Source organism: Bombina bombina, chromosome 2 (assembly GCF_027579735.1).
Source record: "Bombina bombina isolate aBomBom1 chromosome 2, aBomBom1.pri, whole genome shotgun sequence".
In the NCBI taxonomy this organism is placed as follows: domain Eukaryota; kingdom Metazoa; phylum Chordata; class Amphibia; order Anura; family Bombinatoridae; genus Bombina; species Bombina bombina.
The window spans coordinates 857,087,194-857,100,238 of NC_069500.1; the positions used below are offsets into that span (position 1 = coordinate 857,087,194).

The 13,045-nt window shown below is 42.8% G+C and overlaps 5 non-coding genes and 7 pseudogenes across 5 annotated transcripts; all 12 read right to left on the bottom strand.

The window, feature by feature from the left end:
- Positions 1–3,218: 3,218 nt before the first annotated feature.
- Positions 3,219–3,337, bottom strand: LOC128650761 (5S ribosomal RNA). The gene has a single exon (XR_008401019.1). It is a non-coding gene; the product is annotated as a 5S ribosomal RNA (ribosomal RNA).
- Positions 3,338–3,697: 360 nt separating this feature from the next.
- On the bottom strand, positions 3,698–3,816 carry LOC128650767 (5S ribosomal RNA). The gene has a single exon (XR_008401024.1). It is a non-coding gene; the product is annotated as a 5S ribosomal RNA (ribosomal RNA).
- Positions 3,817–4,165: 349 nt separating this feature from the next.
- LOC128650771 (5S ribosomal RNA) lies at positions 4,166–4,283 on the bottom strand. The gene has a single exon (XR_008401028.1). It is a non-coding gene; the product is annotated as a 5S ribosomal RNA (ribosomal RNA).
- Positions 4,284–4,631: 348 nt separating this feature from the next.
- Positions 4,632–4,749, bottom strand: LOC128651013 (uncharacterized; annotated as a pseudogene).
- A 360-nt stretch (positions 4,750–5,109) lies between these two features.
- On the bottom strand, positions 5,110–5,228 carry LOC128650732 (5S ribosomal RNA). The gene has a single exon (XR_008400992.1). It is a non-coding gene; the product is annotated as a 5S ribosomal RNA (ribosomal RNA).
- A 341-nt stretch (positions 5,229–5,569) lies between these two features.
- On the bottom strand, positions 5,570–5,688 carry LOC128650998 (uncharacterized; annotated as a pseudogene).
- Positions 5,689–6,037: 349 nt separating this feature from the next.
- Positions 6,038–6,156, bottom strand: LOC128650777 (5S ribosomal RNA). The gene has a single exon (XR_008401035.1). It is a non-coding gene; the product is annotated as a 5S ribosomal RNA (ribosomal RNA).
- A 363-nt stretch (positions 6,157–6,519) lies between these two features.
- On the bottom strand, positions 6,520–6,637 carry LOC128650848 (uncharacterized; annotated as a pseudogene).
- Positions 6,638–6,991: 354 nt separating this feature from the next.
- LOC128651001 (uncharacterized) lies at positions 6,992–7,110 on the bottom strand (annotated as a pseudogene).
- A 360-nt stretch (positions 7,111–7,470) lies between these two features.
- On the bottom strand, positions 7,471–7,589 carry LOC128650834 (uncharacterized; annotated as a pseudogene).
- Positions 7,590–9,010: 1,421 nt separating this feature from the next.
- LOC128650962 (uncharacterized) lies at positions 9,011–9,129 on the bottom strand (annotated as a pseudogene).
- Positions 9,130–9,491: 362 nt separating this feature from the next.
- On the bottom strand, positions 9,492–9,610 carry LOC128651063 (uncharacterized; annotated as a pseudogene).
- Positions 9,611–13,045: the final 3,435 nt, after the last annotated feature.

Sequence of the window (13,045 nt, forward strand, 5' to 3'; positions counted from 1 at the left end):
AGTAATCAAGGCAGGAAAGAATGAGAGAGTGGATTCAAATCTTAGTTGTGTCTTGTGTAAGGAAGTGTCTAATTTTAGAGATGTTTTTAAGGTGGAAGCGGCAGGTTGTAGCCAAGGACTGAATGTGAGGAGTGAAGGAAAGATCTGAGTCAGATGTGACCCCGAGACATCGGGCATGCGGGGTAGGGGTAATGATGGAGTTGTCGACAGTTATAGAGATATTGGGGGTGGAGATTTGGAAGAAGGGGGGAAAATGAGGAGCTCAGTTTTGGAGAGATTTAGCTTGAGGTAGTGAGAGGACATCCAGGAAGAGATGTGAGAAAGACAGTTAGTGACACGGGTTAGCAAGGAAGGAGATAGTTCTGGTGCAGAGAAGAAGATTTGGGTGTCATCGGCATACAAATGATATTGGAAACCATGGGACTTAATTAGGGAACCTAGTGATGACATATAGATTGAGAAGAGAAGGGGACCGAGGACAGAGCCTTGCAGTACTCCGACAGAAAGTGGTGACGGGGCAGAGGAGGCTCCAGAGAAGACTACACTGAGGGTACGGTTTGACAGGTAGGAAGAGAGCCACGAAAGGGCTGTGTCACAGATGCCGAAGGATTGGAGGGTTTGGAGCAAAAGAGGGTGGTCGATACTTTCAAAGGCTGCGGACAGATCAAGGAGGATAAGCAGAGAGAAGTGGCCTTTTGATTTAGCTGTAAGTAGGTCGTTGGTGACCTTAACAATAGCTGTCTCTGTGGAGTGATAGGGACGAAATCCAGATTGCAGCGGGTCAAGAAGGGAGTTTAACGTAAGGAAATGGGATAGGCATGCATATACTAGTTTTTCGAGAAGCTTTGAAGCAAGAGGGAGGAGGGAAATAGGGCGGTAGTTGGATGGGGAGGTAGGATCAAGGGAAGGTTTTTTGAGGATAGGTGTGACCAGTGCATGTTTTATTGATGAGGGAAATGTACCAGTGCTGAGGGAGAGGTTAAAAATGTGTGTTAGTATAGGGGTAAGGGTAGCAGAGAGAGAGGGGAGCAGCTGTGAGGGGATAGGGTCAAGGGGACAGGTAGTGAGGTGAGAGCGCAGTATAAGTGCTGAAACTTCTTCCTCAGTAACAGGGGAGAATGAACTAAGTTTCAGGTTATGAGGGTTGTGGTTGAGTGAGAGTATTTGAGGGGGGGAGAGAATGGAATTATGTTGAGAGATGATTTCATGTCTGATGGAATCAATTTTGTTAATGAAGTGACTGGCAAAGTCTTGAGGTGACAGAGAAGTTGTATAAGGAATTGGGGGAGGGCGGAGGAGAGTATTGAAAGTGGAGAACAGACGTTTTGGGTTTGAAGAAAAATTAGAGATAAGAGTAGAGAAGTAGTGTTGCTTGTGGAGATTAAGGGCAGAGTAGTAGGAGTTCAAGATGAATTTGTAATGAAGAAAATCAGCTGAACTCCGTGATTTTCTCCAATGCCGTTCAGCAGTACGGGAACATCTGCATAGGTACCGTGTCAGAGGAGTATGCCAGGGCTGGGGATGAGTGTGTGATTTCCGAGCAGTGGTAAGAGGGGCGAGATTGTCAAGGACGGATATAAGGGTGGAATTATAGTGGCAGATAGATTGTTCAGGGCAGGAAAAGGAGGAGAAGGATGAGAGGAGCGGTTTAAGGGAATTAGCAAGTTGTTGCTGATCTAAAGACCTAATGCTTCTGTGAAGTTTGGTGTGAGGAGTAGAAGGTGGGAGAGTTGTAGGAAGGGATGATATGTTGCAAGTAAAGAGATGGTGGTCAGAAAGAGGAAAAGGGGAGTTTGAGAAGTTTGAGAGACTGCATCGATAGCTAAAGATCAGGTCAAGAGAGTGACCGTCTTTGTGAGTGGGAGAGTCAGTCCATTGTGACAGACCAAAAGAGGAAGTGAGTTGCAGAAGTTGTTTAGCAGATGAGGCAGTGGGATTGTTAAGGGGGATGTTGAAGTCGCCAAGAATGAGGGCAGGGGTGTCTGAGGAAAGGAAATAGGGTAGCCAGGCAGCCAAGTGATCTAAAAATTGAGTTGCAGAGCCAGGGGGTCGGTATATGACTGCAACACGTACAGAGAGAGGGGAGAATAAGCGAATCATGTGGGTTTCGAATGAGGGAAAAGTGAGGGAAGAGATAGGGTGTATTTGTTGAAAGGTGCAACGAGAGGAAAGTAAAATACCTACACCACCTCCTTGTCTATTACCAGACCTAGGAGTGTGGCTGAAGTGGAGACCCCCATGTGACAGAGCAGCAGTGAATGCAGTGTCTAGTGGAGAGAGCCAGGTTTCTGTTAGGGCCAGAAGGTTGAGGGAGCGGGAGATGAAGAGGTCATGTATAGAAGTGAGTTTGTTGCAAATAGAGCGAGAGATCCAGAGTGCACAAGTGAAAGGGGTAGTGGCTTTAGATGCAAGAGGAATGTGAGTAAGGTGTGCAGAGTTTTGTTTTCTGAGTCTATGGGATGGTACACATGGATGTGCACGGCTTGTCAGTGGTTGGGGACCAGGATTAGGGGAGATGTCACCAGTAGTAAGTAGAAGCAAGAGGGAGAGTGACATGAGATGAGATACAGATTTGCAGTAGTGAGACTGCTTTTGAGATGAGCTGCAGGGGGTAGTGAGAGTGTTTAGGAATAGGTAAAGTTCATGAGTAGAAAAGTAAGGTGAGTTTAAGAGAGATGGGCTAATGAACAGTGCAGGTGGAGAGGGAGAAGGAGTAATTGAATAGTGTAGTTTGTTATAGAGACAAAGGGTAGCAAAAAGGAATATGAATATATTGAGCATTTTTACAGAATTGGGAACCAGTTAAAAACATAAGACACAGAATTTCTGTAACAATTGCAAGGCAGTGTGGCGGTAGACACTTAGCGCTTCTTCCCAACGCTTTTTGTTCTTGCTCATGCTGTCATTCACAGTCTGTAAAAAATTGAAGAGTTAAAACGGGGTTAAAATTTAGATGGCAAATATATAAATAAATTAATAAATAGTGCAAGTACAGGCCTAGAATCACTTGCTGACCCATGACAAAAAGTATACAAAGATAAAGAGTTTCCTGTCCCTCTTTCTGCCTGCCTGCCTGCCTGCCTGTCTTTACAAAAGATAATTATCTTTAATACAATGGACATCTAATTTTTAGTAATTGCAAGCTACAGTTGTTTCAATGAATATTGCTACTATCAGTAAATATGAGGCATGCTTCACTGCTTTAAAAATGAAAAAAAAGCCTACCTCACCTGGTGTTCCCAGGCGGCCTCCCATCCAGGTACAGACCAGGTCTGGCCCTGCTTAACTTCCGAGATCAGATGGGATCGGGTGCATTCAAGGCAGTGTGGCGGTAGACACTTAGTGCTTCTTCCCAACGCTTTTTGTTCTTGCTCATTGTTCTTGCTCATGCTGTCATTCACAGTCTGTAAAAAATTGAAGAGTTAAAACGGGGTTAAAATTTAGATGGCAAATATATAAATAAATCAGTAAATAGTGCAAGTATAGGCCGAGAATCACTTGCTGACCCATGACAAAAAGTATACACAGATAAAGAGTTTCCTGCCCCTCTTTCTGCCTCCCTGTCTTTACAAAAGATAATTACCTTTAATACAATGGCCATCTATTTTTTAGTAATTGCAAGCTACAGTTGTTTCAATGAATATTGCTACTATCAGTAAATATTACACATGCTTCACTGCTTTAAAATGGAAAAAAAAGCCTACCACACCTGGTGTTCCCAGGCGGTCTTCCATCCAGGTACTGACCAGGCCTGGCCTTGCTTAACTTCCGAGATCAGACGGGATCGGGTGCATTCAAGTCAATGTGGCGGTAGACACCTAGCATTTCTACCCAACGCTTTTTGTTGTTGCTCATGCTGTCATTTTACAGTCTGTAAAAAATTGAAGCGTTAAAACAGGGTTAAAATTTAGATGGCAAATATATAAATAAATTAATAAATAGTGCAAGTATAGGCCTAGAATCACTTGCTGACCCATGACAAAAAGTATACACAGATAAAGAGTTTCCTGCCCCTCTTTCTGCCTCCCTGTCTTTACAAAAGATAATTATCTTTAATACAATGGCCATCTAATTTTTAGTAATTGCAAGCTACAGTTGTTTCAATGAATATTGCTATTATCAGTAAATATGACGCATGCTTCACTGCTTTAAAAATGAAAAAAGAAGCCTACCACACCTAGTGTTCCCAGGCGGTCTCCATCCAGGTACTGACCAGGCCTAGCCCTGCTTAACTTCCGAGATCAGACGGGATCGGGTGCATTCAAGGCAGTGTGGCGGTAGACACTTTGCGTGTCTTCCCAACGCTTTTTGTTCTTGCTCATGCTGTCCTTCGCAGTCTTTAAAAAATTGAAGAGTTAAAACGGGGTTAAAATTTAGATGGCAAATATATAAATAAATTAATAAATAGTGCCAGTATAGGCCCAGAATCACTTGCTGACCCATGACAAAAAGTATACACAGATAAAGAGTTTCCTGCCCCTCTTTCTGCCTCCCTGTCTTTACAAAAGATAATTATCTTTAATACAATGGCCATCTAATTTTTAGTAATTGCAAGCTACAGTTGTTTCAATGAATAGTGCTATTATCAGTAAATATGACACATGCTTCACTGCTTTAAAAATTAAAAAAAAAGCTTACCACACCTGGTTTTCCCAGGCGGTCTCCATCCAGGTACTGACAAGGCCTGGCCCTGCTTAACTTTCGAGATCAGACGGAATCAGGTGCATTCAAGGCAGTGTGGCGGTAGACACTTAGCGCTTCTTCCCAACGCTTTTCGTTCTTGCTCATGTTGTCATTCACAGTCTGTAAAAAATTGAAGAGTTAAAACAGGGTTAAAATTTAGATGGCAAATATATAAATAAATGAATAAATAGCGCCAGTACAGGCCCAGAATCACTTGCTGACCCATGACAAAAAGTATACATAGATAAAGAGTTTCCTGCCCCTCTTTCTGCCTGCCTGCCTGTCTGTCTGTCTTTCAAAAGATAATTATCTGTAATACAATGGACATCTATTTTTTAGTAATTGCAAGCTACAGTTGTTTCAATGAATATTGCTACTATCAGTAAATATGAAGCATGCTTCACTGCTTTAAAAATGAAATAAAAAAGCCTACCTCACCTGGTGTTCCCAGGCGGTCTCCCATACAGGTACTGACCAGGCCTTGCTCTGCTTAACTTCCGAGATCAGACGGGATCGGGTGCATTCAAAGCAGTGTGACGGTAGACACTTCATCCCAACGCTTTTTGTTCTTGCCCATGCTGTCATTCACAGTCTGTAAAAAAATGAAGTTAAAACAGGGTTAAAATTTAGATGGCAAATATATAAATAAATTAATAAATAGTGCCAGTACAGGCCCAGAATCACTTGCTGACCCATGACAAAAAGTATACATAGATACAGAGTTTCCTGCTCCTCTTTCTGCCTGCCTGTCTTTACAAAAGATTATTATCTTTAATACAATGGACATCTAATTTTTAGTAATTGCAAGCTACATTTGTTTCAATGAATATTGCTAGTATCAGTAAATATGATGCATGCTTCACTGCTTTAAAAATGAAAAAAAAAACGCCTACCACAACTGGTGTTACCAGGCGGTCTCTCATCCAGGTACTGACCAGGCCTTGCCCTGCTTAACTTCCGAGATCAGACAGGATCGGGTGCATTCAAGGCAGTGTGGCAGTAGACATTTAGTGCTTCTTCCCAACGCTTTTTGTTCTTGCTCATGCTGTCATTCACAGTCTTTAAAAAATTGAAGAGTTAAAACGGGGTTAAAATTTAGATGGCAAATATATAAATAAATTAATAAATAGTGCCAGTATAGGCCCAGAATCACTTGCTGACCCATGAGAAAAAGTATACACAGATAAAGAGTTTCCTGCCCCTTTTTCTGCCTGCCTGTCTTTACAAAAGATAATTATCTTTAATACAATGGACATCTAATTTTTAGTAATTGCAAGCTACAGTTGTTTCAATGAATATTGCTACTATCAGTAAATATGAGGCATGCTTTACTGCTTTAAAATTGAAAAAAAAAAGCCTACCGCACCTGGTGTTCCCAGGTGGTCTCCCATCTAGGTAATGACCAGGCCTGGCCCTGCTTAACTTCCGAGATTAGATGGGATCGGGTACATTCAAGGCAGTGTGGCGGTAGACACTTAGCGCTTCTTCCCAACGCTTTTTGTTCTTGCTCATGCTGTCATTCACAGTCTGTAAAAAATTGAAGAGTTAAAACGGGGTTAAAATTTAGATGGCAAATATATAAATAAATTAATAAATAAATAGTGCCAGTACAGGCCCAGAATCACTTGCTGACCCATGACATAAAGTATACATAGATAAAGAGTTTCCTGCCCCTCTTTCTGCCTGCCTGCCTGCCTGTCTGTCTTTACAAAAGGTAATTATCTTTAATACAATGGACATCTAATTTTTAGTAATTGCAAGCTACATTTGTTTCAATAAATATTGCTAGTATCAGTAAATATGATGCATGCTTCACTGCTTTAAAAATGAAAAAAAAGCCTACTGCACCTGGTGTTCCATGCGGTCTCCCATCCAAGTAGTGACCAGGCCTGGCCCTGCTTAACTTCCGAGATCAGACGGGATCGGATGCATTCAAGGCAGTGTGGCAGTAGACAATTAGCGCTTCTTCCCAACGCTTTTTTTTCTTGCTCATGCTGTCATTCACAGTCTGTAAAAAATTGAAGAGTTAAAACGGGGTTCAAATTTAGATGGCAAATATATAAACAAATTAATAAATAGTGCCAGTACAGGCCCAGAATCATTTTCTGACCCATGACAAAAAGTATACATAGATACAGAGTTTCCTGCCCCTCTTTCTGCCTGCCTGCCTGTCTGTCTTTACAAAAGATAATTATCTTTAATACAATGGACATCTAATTTTTAGTAATTGCAAGCTACAGTTGTTTAAATTAATATTGCTACTATTAGTAAATATGATGCATGCTTCACTGCTTTAAAAATGAAAAAAAGCCTACCGCACTTGGTGTTACCAGGCGGTCTACCATCCAGGTACTGGCCACGCCTGGCCCTGCTTAACTTCCAAGATCAGAGGGGATCGGGTGCATTCAAGGCAGTGTTGCGCTAGACACTTAGTGCTTCTTCCCAACGCTTTTTGTTCTTGCTCATGCTGTCATTCACAGTCTGTAAAAAATTGAAGAGTTAAAACGGGGTTAAAATTTAGATGGCAAATATATAAATAAATTAATAAATAAATAGTGCCAGTACAGGCCCAGAATCACTTGCTGACCCATGCCAAAAAGTATACATAGATACAGAGTTTCCTGCCCCTCTTTCTGCCTGCCCACCTGTCTGTCTTTACAAAAGATAATTATCATTAATACAATGGACATCTAATTTTTAGTAATTGCAAGCTACAGTTGTTTAAATGAATATTGCTACTATCAGTAAATATGATGCATACTTCACTGCTTTAAAAATGAAAAAAAAAGCCTACCGCACTTGGTGTTACCAGGCGGTCTCCCATCCAGGTACTGACCACGCCTGGCCATGCTTAACTTCCGAGATCAGACAGGATCGGGTGCATTCAAGGCAGTGTGGCGGTAGACACTTAGCGCTTCTTCCCAATGCTTTTTGTTCTTGCTCATGCTGTCATTCACAGTCTGTAAAAAATTGAAGAGTTAAAACGGGGTTAAAATTTAGATGGCAAATATATAAATAAATTAATAAATAGTGTCAGTACAGGCCCAGAATCACTTGCTGACCCATGACAAAAAGTATACATAGATACAGAGTTTCCTGCCCCTCTTTCTGCCTGCCTGTCTGTATTTACAAAATATAATTATCTTTAATACAATGGACATCTAATTCTTAGTAATTGCAAGCTACATTTGTTTCAATAAATATTGCTAGTATCAGTAAATATGACGCATGCTTCACTGCTTTAAAAATGAAAAAAAAAAGCCTACCGCACCTGGTGTTACCAGGCGGTCTGATGTGAGACCGACCTGGTAACACCAGGTGCGTTGGGAAGAAGCGATAAGTGTCTATCTCCACACTGTCTTGAATGCACCCGATCCCGTCTGATCTCGGAAGTTAAGCAGGGCCAGGCCTGGTCAGTACCTGGATGGGAGACCAGGCCTGGCCCTGCTTAACTTCCGAGATCAGACGGGATCGGGTGCATTCAAGACAGTGTGGAGATAGACACTTATCGCTTCTTCCCAACGCTTTTTGTTCTTGCTCATGCTGTCTTTCACAGTCTGTAAAAAATTGAAGCATTAAAACAGGGTTGAAATTTAGATGGTAAATATATAAATAAATTAATAAATAAATAGTGCCAGTACAGGCCCAGAATCACTTGCTGACCCATGACATAAAGTATACATAGATAAAGAGTTTCCTGCCCCTCTTTCTGCCTGCCTGTCTGTCTGTCTTTACAAAAGATAATTATCTTTAATACAATGGACATCTAATTTTTAGTAATTACAAGCTACAGTTGTTTCAATGAATATTGCTACTATCAGTAAATATGACACATGCTTCACTGCTTTAAAAATGAAAAAAAAGACTAACTCACCTGGTGTTCCCAGGCAGTCTCCCATCCAGGTACTGACCAGGCCTGGCCCTGGTTAACTTCCGAGATCAGAAGGGACTGGGTGCATTCAAGGCAGTGGGCAGTAGACACTTAGCGTTTCTTCCCAACGCTTTTTGTTCTTGCTCATGCTGTCATTCACAGTCTGTAAAAATTGAAGAGTTAAAACGGAATTAAAATTTAGATGGCAAATATATAAATAAATTAATAAATAGTGCAAGTATAGGCCTAGAATCACTTGCTGACCCATGACAAAAAGTATACACAGATAAAGAGTTTCCTGCCCCTCTTTCTGCCTCCCTGTCTTTGCAAAAGATAATTATCTTTAATACAATGGACATCTAATTTTTAGTAATCACAAGCTACAGTTGTTTTAATGGATATTGCTACTTTCAGAAAATATGAGGCATGCTTCACTGCTTTAAAAATGAAAAAAAAAGCCTACCACACCTGGTGTTCCCAGGCAGTCTTCCATCCAGGTACTGACCAGGCCTGGCCCTGCTTAACTTCCGAGATCAGACAGGATCGGGGGCATTCAATGCAGTGTGGCCGTAGACACTTAGTGCTTCTTCCCAACGCTTTTTGTTCTTGCTCATGCTGTCATTCACAGTCTGTAAAAAATTTAAGAGTTAAAATGGGGTTAAAATTTAGATGGCAAATATATAAATAAATTAATAAATAGTGCCAGTACAGGCCCAGAATCACTTGCTGACCCATGACAAAAAGTATACATAGATACAGAGTTTCCTGCCCCTCTTTCTGCCTGCCTGCCTGCCTGTCTGTCTTTACAAAAGATAATTATCTTTAATATAATGGACATCTAATTTTTAGTAATTGCAAGCTACAGTTGTTTCAATGAATATTGCTACTATCAGTAAATATGAGGCATGCTTCACTGCTTTAAAAATGAAAAAAAAAAAGCCTACCTCACCTGGTGTTCCCAGGCGGCCTCCCATCCAGGTACTGACCAGGCCTGGCCCGACTTAACTTCTGAGATCAGACGGGATAGGGTTCATTCAAGGCAGTGTGGCAGTAGACACTTAGTGCTTCTTCCCAATGCTTTTTGTTGGCACCCTAATGGGGTTTAACTGCCAGACAGATGTCCCACTGAATTTAATAGTGATCCAGTATATAAAACAAAAACAGGGTAAAAGACCCACAACATATATTACACATACATGAACACAAAAGACAAGAAGACACTCACAGACTTGTCCAAGGGGTAGATTGTGTCCGTTGTTTGTGGTCTGTTCCTCAGGACGTACTCCCTTATCGCCCCCCGGGACTCCCTGGCCAACAAGACAAAACCTCCCACAGGTAAGCTATAGACCTGAATCAGATGGGTGCGCGCAGATGTTGGTTCCCAGCCAGGGAGGCACGGAAAGGTTGACCTAAAACACGTCCCACCAGAGTCGCCACGTTACTGTCATGAGTGAGCTCGTCTCAGGTGCAGTAATAAAGAGGTCCAGACCAGATATTTATCAAACAAGGGCACACCTCAGGAGAGGTAATCTTTATTACACTGTTGCAACAGTGTCCAAGCACAAAAAACAGTAACGCAAGACTAACACATTTTCATATACATGCATTTTTATACTATTACAGTAACTTACAAAGCAGAGAGCTAATTGGCTGATAATGATTGGCCAATAAATCTCACGTGATTAGTGGTTACTAGGAAAGGGGGGGAAAAAAACAGGTCCTCTATGTTAAAATTTGGGAGATATGTTTTCTTGGAATGTGACCAGAGGCTAGTTGGCTAATTGGATTGAAAAGTTGATACTGTACAGAGAAGCTTTGGATTTTACCTTGAGTTTCAGATATTTAGAAAACAATATATGGGAGAAGCCATAACTTTAAGATGTACTGATACATACTTATTAGGCTAAAAGCAAGTTGTTGAAGATACATCACTTATTAGGTCAGGAGTGAATTGCTGGAAAGTAATATATCTGCAGTTTCAGAGAAGAGTTCAGAAAAGAAAAGGAAAAGTTTGGTTAAACATATAAAATAATGAAAATAGAATAAGCAGCTCATAACAGTAGTTAAAGATGCTGCCATGTCCCGTTGCAGCTCAATGGAACGCTTTTGTAAAGTCTGTTGACTCCTGTAAAACCTACGTTGATCCCTCTGCATTCTCTCGCAGGTTGATGTGAGACTCTCGCAGGTTACTGTTTGGCTCCTCTGTAGGGCAATGTATTCATCGCCCATGTGGGAAGTCAGCGGATCCATGGGCTCTTCCCCAGCAGGGACCCTAGGCACCGGTTCCATTTCTATATCCTCAGCTGGTGGTGCGGGCTGTGGAATCTCAGCTGGTGGTGCGGGCTGTGGAATCTCAGCTGGTGGTGCGGGCTGTGGAATCTCAGCTGGTGGTGCGGGCTGTGGAATCTCAGCTGGTGGTGCGGGCTGTGGAATCTCAGCTGGTGGTGCGGGCTGTGGAATCTCAGCTGGTGGTGCGGGCTGTGGAATCTCAGCTGGTGGTGCGGGCTGTGGAATCTCAGCTGGTGGTGCGGGCTGTGGAATCTCAGCTGGTGGTGCGGGCTGTGGAATCTCAGCTGGTGGTGCGGGCTGTGGAATCTCAGCTGGTAGAGCTCTTCCAAGTGCAGCAGATGGTGCAGATGTCCGGATGGACTGATAGTCCCATTGCCTGCTGGTGTGCACCCACTCAGCCTGCTGGTAGAATCCCGGAGTGGCCTGATATTGTTCGGGGGGGGGGGTAAAGACATCTACCCTTCGGGGCTGGCTTGGCTCCCCCTCCAAGCCAAAGGAATAGTCCTCCTGCCAGGGCTTCTGCCAGGTAACCTCATGTAATGCTGGTGGCATAACATTCGGATTGTCAATTGAGGCAGTCCAACCCAGGTCATGCCTGGCATACTCCTGCTGGACTCTCCGGACCAGTGGTCGAGGTGGAGAAATACTTTGTTCCGGTGGTGGAGGGGGATGCATGGGCGTTGGCACCCTGGTGACTGGAGGTTCTGTGGAGGATTTAAATGATGAGAGGGATTAGTACAGTCAGATATATATCCATGTGGGCATACAATATACATGCTAGGGCCTATACACATTCTCATGTCAAACTCTATAACATGCATGTGCACATTGAGATTTGTGATATGAGGGTTTTTAATATGCAAAGTATACATGTATGTGTTTCATACAGTAGTGTTCTTTAAGTGACACTATGGTTGTGATGACTATAGTGTCCATTAACTGAAAACTCTACATGTGGCTTGTGGCCTGTGTTACTCTGAGATATGTTAGTATTTCACTATTCCACCTAATATCATGAATTTCAATGTGTTAAGTAGCATTAAATGGACATTAAACCCATTTTGATTCTTTCATGATTCAACTAGAGCATGCAATTGTAAACAACTTTGTAATTTACTTCTATTACCTAATTTGCTTCATTCTCTTGATATTCTTAGCTGAAAAGCATATCTAGATAGGCTCAGAAGCTGCTGATTGGTGGCTGCACATCAATGCCTCGTGTGATTGCCTCACCCATGTGCATTGATATTTAATAAACAAAGATTAAGAAAATAATGAAGCAAAATAGATAATAGAAGTAAATTGGGATGTTGTTGAAAACTGTATTCTCTATCTGAATAATGAAATAAAAAGATTTGGTTTCATGTCCCTTTAATGTTAAATCTCATTGTAGATGTTTTTGTTAGTAGGCCAAATACCATGCTCCTCATTGTGTACATGAATGTGTGACAATATAGGATGTTATAACTCAAATACATATAATACTGGTGTGTGGGATGTTACTCACCAGCATGCTGTGCTGATGTTGCAATCCCTGAGTCACGAGCCCCTGGAAGTCCACGGACTGCTGTGTCGCTCAGGGACCTACGAATCAGCTCCTGCCACTCGTTGTATTCCGCCTCATAGTGAGGCCCACCTCCTGTTGCCCTCTGGGACATTGCTTCTTGGCTCATCTTCTCCTTAACTCTCCTCTTACAGTCGTTCCACCTCTTCTTTAGGCCATCCACATTCCTCCTCTGCTGGGACACACCATTAACGGCCTCCACCACCTTCTGCCAGGCATCTTTACGCCTACGGGCAACTCCTTTGCCCTTCTCTTGGCCAAAGAGGGCGGTATAGTTCTCCAGGACAGCCTGGACTAGAGCGAGATTTTCAGCGAATGTGAAGTTGGGGCACCTCATACGCTCATCGTCCTGGGCCACCTGGCTCCCTCCCTGGGATGTCATTGGTGTGGGTTCCTCCCTATCCTCTCCCTCCTCCCCCCTTCTATCCCCATGTGCACCCTCTATCCCTCTTCTGAGTGTGCCTGGCCTTGGGACAACCCCACTCCCATCCTCCCTTCTAGCTCTCCCTCTCCCCACTCCGCTCACTCCCTGATGGGGACTCTGCTGCTCCTCCTGTCCATAATCCTCCCCCTGCAACTCCCCTTCCCTCCTCCCCCCCCGCCCTAGCTCTCCCTGACATCCTCACACTACACACACT